This window comes from Saimiri boliviensis, chromosome 5, assembly GCF_048565385.1.
Source record: "Saimiri boliviensis isolate mSaiBol1 chromosome 5, mSaiBol1.pri, whole genome shotgun sequence".
Classification (NCBI taxonomy): domain Eukaryota; kingdom Metazoa; phylum Chordata; class Mammalia; order Primates; family Cebidae; genus Saimiri; species Saimiri boliviensis.
In genome coordinates, this window is record NC_133453.1 from 183,739 (window position 1) to 194,484 (window position 10,746).

Here is a 10,746-nt window from a genome sequence, read left to right on the forward strand (position 1 = left end):
CGTGTGCCTGTAATCCCAGCTACTCAGGAGGCTGAGGCAGGAGAATTGCCTGAACCCAGGAGGCAGAGGTTGCGGTGAGCCGAGATCGTGCCATTCTAGCCTGGGTAACAAGAGCGAAACTCCGTCTCAAAAAAAAAAAAAAGAACTCTTCTGCCTCAACCTCCCAAGTAGCTGGGATTACAGGTGTGCACCACCACACCCGGCTAATTTTTTTGTATTTCTATTCCATTTGAATTTATTTTTGTTATTTAATTTATTTTATTCCATCCCCATAGCGACTGCCAAAAATTGCCAATGCTGACTATATTTCCAGTCATCATGGCGGGGTATTGGGAAAAGTTTTCAATTAGCAATAATCGCTCCTTGGATAAACCTCATTGGCTACGATACTGCCACTGTGAGAAGCTATATTTTTTTATTTTTAGTAGAGACTGGGTTTCACCATGTTGGCCATGCTGCTGTCCAACTCCTGGCCTCAAGTGATCTGCCCTCCTTGTCCTCCCAGAGTGCTGGGATTAAGTAATCACACCTGTGATGCCAGCACATTAACGTACAAATAGGATTACTTAATGTTTGTTTATATGGGTTATTAAGAACAGTGTTGTCTCTTATAAAGGATTGTGATCAGTTTGTGTCAGGCTATTAGTATTGTTACTTTTCTATGTCACTATTGATTTTAACAATAATTTGTGAGTGTACTATTATCTTTAAAGTAAAACTTATTTTTAAATTAAGAATGCTTTTTGCTTAAAGTACTGGTATATATTTATAAGTTTGGGGTTTTTATTTAGTTATTAACTTGTTCCTGCAACCATAAACATTTTATAACCAAAGGTGCTCAATCCCTAAATATATAATCCAACAAATTTAACGTGTGTGTGTGTGTGTGTGTGTGTGTGAGAGAGAGAGAGAGAGAGAGAGAGAGAGAGAGTCTCACTCTGTCTCCCAGGCTTGAGTGCAGTGGTGTGATCATGGCTGGCTAACTGTAGCCTCAAACTCCCGGGCTCAAGCGATCCTCCCACCGCAGCCTCCTGGGTAGCTGGGACCACAGGCACGAGCCACCACGCCAGCTAATTTTTATATTTTTTGTAGGCATGGGGATCTCGCTATTTTCCCAGCCTGGTCTTCAACTCCTGATCTCAAGTGATCCTCCCTCCTTGGCCTTCCAGAGTGCTGGGATTACATTCGTGAGCCCCACACCCTGCCCAGATTTAGCTTTTTCTAAAGCTTTTATTTAAAATAAAGTCACTGTGGTTAAGATGCCTCTGACGGTTTTGCATTTTAAGTGCAAAGACTATGTTGAGTGAATTTTTCCATCAGTTGTAAAACGTGCATCCATGTTTATCTCATTCCTATGGTTTCCAGTTAATTGTCCCTTCTTCCTTTTTGGAAACACAGGGGCTAGTGGGCTCCGCGTCAGTTTGCATTTCCAGAAGGAGGGCGCCGAACACTCCGCGCTCCGACTTCAAGTGGTGCAGCGGGACGGCCACCAGAGGGCGCGCGGCCTCGGCCAGCGCTGTGAGCGCGAGGGCCCTGCAGTGCCCCGGCCGCCAGCAGAGGGCGTGCTGGAGCAAGGCGGCGTAACTGCCTGATGGCCAAGCTCCTCTAACAATCAGAAGCCCGGCTTTACAGAGGCTGACAACTCCAGATACTACACGTGAAAGGGTCTTGGGGTCACAGTTCTGGAAATTACATGGGAAAGGGTCTTGGTCCATGGAGTAGATGTGGAGTGGGGGCTTGAACTCGTGTAAGTTAAAACGACACCTGCCAAGGGTCTTGGTCCATGGAGTAGCTGTGGAGTGGGCGTTTGAACACATTTAAGTTAAAAAGACACCTGCCAAGGGTCTTGGTCCATGGACTAGGTGTGGAGTGGGGGCCTGAACTCATGTAAGTTAAAACGACACCTTCCAGGCCGGGCGCGGTGGCTCAAGCCTGTAATCCCAGCACTTTGGGAGGCCGAGGCTGTTGCATCACGAGTTCAAGAGATCGAGACCATCCTGGTCAACATGGTGAAACCCCATCTCTACTAAAAATACAAAAAACTTAGCTGGGCATGGTGGTGCGTGCCTGTAATCCCAGCTACTCAGGAGGCTGAGGCAGGAGAATTGCCTGAACCCAGGACGTTGCGGTGAGCCGAGATCACGCCATTGCACTCCAGCCTGGGTAACAAGAGCGAAAACTCTATCTCAAAAAAAAAAAAAAAAAAAAAAAGACACCTTCCAAGGGTCTTGGTCCATGGAGTAGGTGTGAGGTGGGGGCTTGAACTCGTTTAAGTCAAAACAACGCCTCCGGAAAGATTCCCCCACGCCATGCCTGCGCTGGGTCAGCCAGCCTTTACTTCTATTGAAATGCAGTTTGGAAGTCGAGGGGGCGGTGATCTTAGATGCTTGGGTCTCTCACCAGGTCACCTCCTCCCTGCACAGGGCCACTCTCCCACCTGGGCTGCTTTCCAGTCTCACTCACAATCGCTCTGAGCAACTGTGGAAAGAGGACAGCTGTGGAGCCTCTTCCTTGTCCAAGTCACTCTGCTGAGAGACCTGATAACTTGTCTCACTGGACCCTGGACTGCCCGGGGAAGAATACTTCTGCCCCTGTATTTCAAAGACTATGAAGTGGTCAGGCACGGTGGCTCACACCTGTAATCACAGCACTCTGGGAGACCGAGGCAGTAGATCATGAGGTCAGGAGTTCTTCCTCTGTCCACAACCCGCCTCCTCATGCCCCTCCTGTCACCTCCCCACCTCGTACGCAGCCGGCTTACAGTTAGTCCTGCAGCTGCCTCCTGCACCCCTGCTCAACAATCCCCCTTCCAGAGGTGGCTGGAGCCAAAGGCACAGTTAGGGTGACGTTCCTTCCCTTTATCTGACCTTTCCCAAATCGACCACGGGTTAGGCTCCTTTTTATCAGATCCTCCAATACTTCACCCAGTCCAATAATCTCACCCAGAGTGACTTAAATGCCATCCTTACTTCCACTCTCACCCCTAAAAACGCTTAATATGCATTTTATCACCCAGTCAACCTCGACATTACAAAAAGATACAAAAATTAAAATCTGGCCCTCAAACCCCGCTACAGGAATTAGGCAACCCTACCTTCAAGGTGTTCAATAACAGGGAGAAATCTCCCGGCTGCACATCTCAGAACTGCAGACGCTGCCTCCTCCGTAAGACAAACTCGAGCCACGCCACCGGCTCACAGAGACTTCAGAGCACCCAGACTGCGGCGCATCCAGCCGACCCCCAGACCTTGCTTCACGTGTCGGAAACCTGGCCACTGGGCCCAAGAATGCCCGCAGCCTGGGACTCCTCGTGAGCCTTGCCCCGTCTGTGTGGGACCCCCACAGAAAGTCGACTGTCCAACTCAGGTCGCTGCTCCGAGAGCTCCTGAAGCTCCAACCCTCGGCTTGGTGGCTAAAGACTGACGCTGCCCGACCATCTCAGAAGCCCCCTGGACCTTCACAGATGCCAAACTTCAGGTAACTCTTACATGGAGGGCAAGTCCATCCCCTTCTTAATCAGCACAGAGGCACCCACCCCATGCTGCCTTCTTCTTAAGGACCTGTCCCCTTGGCCGCCGTGCTGTTGTGGAAATTGACCGCCAGGCCTCCAGGCCTCTCATAACTCCCCACATGTGGTGTCCATCAGGCCAGCACTCCCTTCCACGTTCTTTCCTGATCATCCCCACCTGTCCGGTTCCCCTGTTAGGCTGGGATATCCTAGGGAAATTGTCTGCCTCCTTGACTGTTCCTGGGCTACAGCCACGCCTCATTGCTGCCCTGCTCCCCAAACCCGTACCTCCCTCAATACTCCCCTTATGTCCCCCAACCTTAAGCCTATGGTGTAAAACACCACCTTCCCATCCGTTGCTACAAGTCACTCACCCTCCTCATCCCCTTAGAACCTAACCACCTTTACCCTGCTCAGCCCCGAACCCCATCCCACCCCAGCCTTTAAAAGTAAAGCCTGTTATCACCTGTCTATTGAAACATGGCCTTTTAATTCACCCTCCTGCTTCTTCGGCATCTGTACTCAAAGGGGCATCAGGTATCCTCTTCCAAAGCCCAAATTTCTTCCCATCTGTTCTAATCCTTCACCAGCATACACGCGCTCCCCCTGCTAACCGCATCCAGTAAATTTCCCAAACCCCAACCCCCTCCACCAAACAACAGCTTATCTCCTGCCTGGGTGTGGTTGCTACTTCACCTCAGAATACCAGGTTTTGCTATTCTAACTAAGCCATTGTATAAACTCACTAAAGAAAACGTATCCAACCCTATTAATCCCAAATCCTTTCCTCACTCCTCCTTTTGCTCCTTAAAAAACAGCTCTAAAAGCAGCTCCCTCCCTAGCTCTCCCCAACCTGTCTCAACACTTTTTCATTCTAAACTGCTAAAGTCCAGGGCTGTGTGGTCAGGATTCTCATGTAGGAGCCAGGCCCATGGCCTGAAGCCCTTTTATCCAGACAACTTAACCTCACAGCCCTGGGCAGGCCCTCATGACAACGTGCAGCAGCAGCTGCTGCCCTGATACTCTTAGAATCCCTCAAAATCACAGGCTCCGCCCCACTTACCCTCTAGCTGTCACCCCCTCCAAAGTTTTGTCTTTACACCTCACACACTTACCTTCAGCCCCTCGCCTTCTCCAGCTTTAAGCAGTCGCCCCTACTGCTTAAACCACACCTCAAAATGTCTGTTTCTGTTATTCCTAACTGAGCCCAAATTCACGGCACTCACTTACCTTCACATGCCCTGCTTTTCTTTAAGTTGCCGGTTTACACGTTTCCTCCAGGCAATTACAGCTGACATTTCACTCTTTATCTGGCTCCTGTTCTCTTCTCAAACACAATCTTGTTAATGAAAGTGAGCAATTGCTTATGGATACCGCACGCTTCCTCACACACCATGAAAACAAAAGCTCTCCCTCCACACAGTTACCCCACCAAGCCCTGTAACGGCAGCAGCCCTTGCTGGTTCCCTTGGCTTTCGGGTCCAAAGCTCCAGAAAAAATGTTGTTTTTATGTAAAGCAGCCTGGCCTCGTATTTAATGCCATCAATAAATGAAGAGACAGAACCCAAAAGCGCACGAATCAGGCAAACGGTTATTCTGGACCTGGCTGGATGGGCTGGACGCTGCCTAACTGGAGTCACGGCTCCTCCCAATCCTTACTCCTTTAAACCCATCTTTCTTCTTCTCCTGTTCAGACCCTATATCTTCTGTTTAGTCTCCCAATTCATACAAAACCGCATCCAGGCGATCACAAGTCGGCAGATGCTGCTCTGGACGACCCACAGAACCGCGCAGTGCCTCTAAGTCCCCCAGCAGCTTAAGCATTCGTGACCTTCTCCGGATGCCAGAGGCACCTGCTTCCATGTACATCGCCACATGTCCCACATCCAGTCTGAGCCCTCTCTCCCCGCCCCCAGGGCGGGGGTGCTGAGCCAGGGCTCATAGATGCACTGGACAAACTTTTTCCATAGATGCCTCAAATCTGAATTTTTAGGTGGCATGTCCAGATTTTGAGGTGTTGACTACTATTTCACCTAAAAACCACTGAGCTGGCCCCCGACATGGGCAGGACAGCACTGCACTAGAAGCCCAGCAGCCTGGGGATCCTGCATTTCTTGGGGGGCTATAGGAGGCTGCAGTGGGCATCTGGTGGGTGGGGGCAAAACCTGGTTTTTGAGGAGCCCTCAGATGGAGGGTGGAGAGAGCCATTTGGGGACATCCCCCATCAAGGCAGGCAGGGAGCTGAGCTGCGGCCGGGAACAGTGGAGATGTTCTCCTCTGGACACGGGAGGCAGGCGGGCATCTCAGATTAGATGGCCCCGAGTGGGAAGGTGGCAGTTTTATGACCAGAGCCAGCTGCCGAGGAATCTTTTTTGCGAATGCTGTATTTTCCTGAGTTATTAAGAGCACAGCTTGGCAGTGACTGACAGGTGTCTGGATGCTGAGGTGTGTGCTGGGAAGCCTTGAGGAGCCATCGGTCCTGCGTGCCCCAGGGACGCACGTGGGGAGGGTGCCTGGGTCCAGCCTGTGGGTGTTTTGGGGAGGTGCCCCCTCTTTTCCTGGTTCTTTGCCTGCTGGTGCCAGTCTGTGAGTGCCCTCAGGGCCTCGTCCTGGAAAAGCCTCTTCCCTGGGCCTCTGTGCTAAGCTGCAGAGGCCGCAGGTGAGTCTCTGCAGGTGGCCGACTCTGTGGGCCGCGTCCTTTCTCCTGCTGGCTGGCATTGGTGCCAAGGTGCTGATCCTTTGTCTGCCCAGGTGTGGCTTGGTTCAGATGGAGTCCAGCATCAGAGGCCAGAGTTGGATGCTTCTAAGTCAGCCGTGTCCACAGGGCACGGGCCTCCTCGTCACCGTCCCCGCCCCAGCCCGTAACAGGCACTGGGCACCACACTGAGGTCTGGCGTCCTCTGCCCAGGAGAAAAGGGGGAATGGATGCTGGGGGCGAGTGTGCACAGGTGTGTGCGCAGGGCTGAGGGCATTCACACACCTGCGTGTTTAATCATAATATAAAGTGGGCGGGGAGCCTCACCCCGGAGTGTGAAGGGCTGAGCGTCCTGTAGAACCCCTCCTTCTCTTTTTTCTCCTTCTTGAGCGGCTGGATGTGGAGAGGAGCCCCGTCTCCTGTGGCTGTGTCCCCCGCCCCGGGCAGGCCCTTCCATGTGGACTCCCACCCTCCCAGGCGCTTCCTGGTGTTTTCCGAGAGGCCCTGGTTGCCTGGAGTCAGTTCCAATTTAGGTCTGGTTAATTCCCCCCATCTCCCATGCTTAGTCCTTCACAGTGTGTCTCATGCTTAGTCCTCCTACAGCAACTCTCATGGTCAGTGCCCCCCTCTCAGTGTCTCTCGTGGTCAGTTCCCCCGCAGCATCTCTCATGGTCAGTCCCCCTCCCCAGCATCTCTCATGGTCAGTTCCCCCCAGCATCTCTCATGGTCAGTTCCCCCCCAGCGTCTCTCATGGTCAGTTCCCCCCAGCATCTCTCATGGTCAGTTCCCCCCAGCATCTCTCATGGTCAGTTCCCCCCAGCATCTCTCATGGTCAGTTCCCCCCCAGCATCTCTCATGGTCAGTTCCCCCCCAGCGTCTCTCATGGTCAGTTCCCCCCAGCATCTCTCATGGTCAGTTCCCCCCAGCATCTCTCATGGTCAGTTCCCCCCAGCATCTCTCATGGTCAGTTCCCCCCCAGCATCTCTCATGGTCAGTTCCCCCCCAGCATCTCTCATGGTCAGTTCCCCACCAGTGTCTCTCACGGTCAGTTCTCCCCCAGCGTCTCTCACGGTCAGTTCCTCCCCAGTCTCTCATGGTCAGTTCCCCCCAGCATCTCTCATGGTCAGTTCCCCCCCAGCATCTCTCATGGTCAGTCCCCCCCAGCATCTCTCATGGTCAGTTCCCCCCAGCATCTCTCATGGTCAGTTCCCCCCAGCATCTCTCATGGTCAGTTCCCCCCCAGCATCTCTCATGGTCAGTTCCCCCCCAGCATCTCTCATGGTCAGTTCCCCCCCAGCATCTCTCATGGTCAGTTCCCCCCAGCATCTCTCATGGTCAGTTCCCCCCAGCATCTCTCATGGTCAGTTCCCCCCAGCATCTCTCATGGTCAGTTCCCCCCCAGCATCTCTCATGGTCAGTTCCCCCCAGCATCTCTCATGGTCAGTTCCCCCCCAGCATCTCTCATGGTCAGTTCTCCCCCGGCATCTCTCATGGTCAGTCCCCACCAGAGTCTCTCATGCTTAGTTCAGCATCTCTCAAAAACAGCATTTCTTCTTCATGACCTTCCCCTTAGATCTGTGTCAGAGCCTGTGCGGCCACCCTGGCACCCTCCATGAAACTGAGTGGGGGAAAGGGGACACAGCTCCTGGCTCCCAGCTTCTGGCTTCCTCGGTAGTGAGATTCCCCAGACACACTGAGTGAGGCTTCCAGGACAGCGGATGGAAGGACAAGGGTTAGGGATTAGGTAAAGTGCAAATGTGGCTTTAAAGTTTTAAAATCCTCCACATATTGTGAGGGAGGAGCAAGCACCCACCTCGGGCCTGTGGTGCAGAGAACAAGGCCACAGCAGCCGTGCGTCATGTGTCGGGCGTCATTCCCAGGCAGCGAGAGCTCAGAACGGACCCGGCCTGACTGGACGGTGGGTGGCGGGAGTGCCTGGGCTGAGCTGGACCGTCTCCACCTGCAGTACAGGGAGGAGGCTTCATTCATGATGGTGTGCGTTGTTGCCACGTCCCTTTGGAGCTTGGAAGAAAGTACAAGCCATCTTTTAGGGGAGCTGTGAGGGTAAACACAGGACCTCACTCCCTGCCCCTGTCTGGCTTCAACTGAGCAGCTGCACAAAACACCACCGAGTAGCTATTCCAGAAATGACTGAATTGTGCCCCAGAAGAACGGTGGCTTCGTTGCTCCTTGTTATAGGAGATGCTCTGATAGCATCAACCTAAAGTAATCAAAGAGTGAAAATCTATAAAGAGTCTACTGAAGCACGAAATTTGAGGATGGGTCACCGGAGGGGCACAGATTTCAAAGGATGGAAGTCGGTCTTCCAAAGTGTAGACGTTTGGGGATTACTTACATAGACAAATTTCAGGGAAGCTTAACAGAATTTCAACATCTTTCTATGGAAGGCTTAATGCATAGTGACAGTGATCTCATCGGTTGAGGCAACGTTCTTGTTGGGAGCAGCACATACAACATTCCACACTGAAGATGTGACATTCATGGGGTCTTGGGTGCATCTTGTCTGAGTTAGGTTCAGGACAACAAGGGACGCAGCCAACCTCTACCAAAGGTCAGTGATTGGAAGGGAAGGTCTGGTCTCTGGTCTCTCCTAGGCATTTACAAAAGAACAATGAGAGAGTTAATCTACAGTTTCAGAAGCAGAATCGTAAACACGCTACATGACTCGGTCTAGGGCTTACCTTTCCTCTTGGCATAATAAATGGAGCGGGTCCTGACATTTTCTTTTCTCTTTTTTTTTTTTTTTTTTTTTTTTTGATGGAGCCTTGCTCTGTCATCCAGGCTGGAGTGCAGTGGAGCGATCTTGGCTCACTGCAACCTTCGCCTCCTGGGTTTAAGTGATTCTCCTTCCTCAGCCTCTTGAGTAACTGTGATTACAGGCGCCCACCACCACACCTCGCTAATTTTTATATTTTTAGTAGAGATGGGGTTTTGCCATGTGGCCCAGGCTGGTCTCAAACTCCTGACCACAGGTGATCTGCCTGCCTTGGCCTCCCAAAGTGCTGGGATTACAAGCATGAGTCACCGTGCCCAGCTTTTCTTTTATTTTACAATAGCACCTCACTGCGCATTTAGCTCCACTTAGGATTCTTTTAATACATTCTCAATCATTTGAGTGAGAGGGTGTAACTATTTTAAAGCTCTCATTTGGCTTCGCACAGTGTTAATTTGAATTTTGCCACTGAGATATGAACACGCTCATCAAGGCGTCACTTTACAGTTTGTTTTATGATGGGAGGGATGGGAGGTCCTGGCCAGTGGCAGACCCTGAGCCTGGCAATGAACTGAAGCCAAAGGGCAGCCTGTGGGAGGCGCCTGGAGCGCAGCGTGTTTCCCAGGCTTCTTGGAGGCTGCAGGTCTTGGCAGGCAATGCTGGAGAAGTTGACAGTTTCTCGTCCAGCTATTAACTAAAGACGGGGGACTCGGATGATCAGGGTGTCGACTGGCCTCATGCCTGAGCTAAGAAGAAATAAAAGAATCAAAAGTCAAAAGAAAATCCTCATGCTGTCACTTAATAGCTGGGTCATTTCTGCAGTCGGCCTCCCTCTCTGGTCTCTGCCATGTGTGTGGGGTGAAAGGTCACACACACTCACCTGTCATTGGATACAGACACTGCCAATTGCACAAATGCCTCCATATCCCCAGAACACAAGTGATGGAAGAGCTCCACATCAGCCTCCTGATGGCATTTCATCAGGCCTCTGTATTAGAACATCTCACAGCAATTCATAGAGTTATTATTAAATCACTCAGTATGTCGCTGTGTTTGATGACAAGTTTGATAGAACACTTGAAAACAAGGGAAGGTAGGTGGATGAGGAAGGTCTAGATGAAATGTCACTTAAAAATAAATTTGACTTTAAGGTAAGAAAGTGGCATCCAATCTTTATTCTTTGATTTAACTGATATTTGCGGAATACCTGTATGATCAGGTACAGTGGAAAGAGCTGAATGTGCCAGCTTTATAGACAATCAGCATGCATGTGTGAGGAAACTCCCCCGAATCCAGGGAGAGGCTCCCCGAAAGGATTAGAGACAAAGAATCCAACGCCTGCCAACGCCAGACCTCGTGAGTTGGATTTGTGGAGTGCCAAACAGTCTTCTGATCCCATAAATATCTTTGAGTTTTGTTCTTGGATGTATGTTGGCTCAACATACACAAATCAATAAATGTGATTCATCACACGAACAGAGCTAAAGACAACAACCACGAGATTATCTCAATAGATGTAGAAAAGGCTTTTGATAAAATTCAACATCGCTTCATGTTAAACACTCTCAATAAACTAGATATTAAATGAACATACCCCAAATAATAAAAGCCATCTATGACAAACCCACCACCACCAACATACTGAATAAGGAAAAGCCGGAAGCATTTCCCTCGAAAACTGGCTCGAGCCAAGGCTGTCCCGTCTCACTGCTCCTGTTCCATGTGGCATTGGAAGTTCTGGCCAGGGCAATCAGGCAAGAGAGTAAAATAAAGGGCATCCTGGTTTGCAGTGGGGTGTAAATGAGTTCG

General features: G+C 51.0%; 1 non-coding gene across 1 annotated transcript; it reads right to left on the minus strand.

Annotated features, from left to right (window-relative positions):
• Positions 1–266: 266 nt before the first annotated feature.
• Positions 267–407, minus strand: LOC141584718 (U4 spliceosomal RNA). Its single transcript, XR_012517923.1, has one exon. It is a non-coding gene; the product is annotated as a U4 spliceosomal RNA (small nuclear RNA).
• Positions 408–10,746: the final 10,339 nt, after the last annotated feature.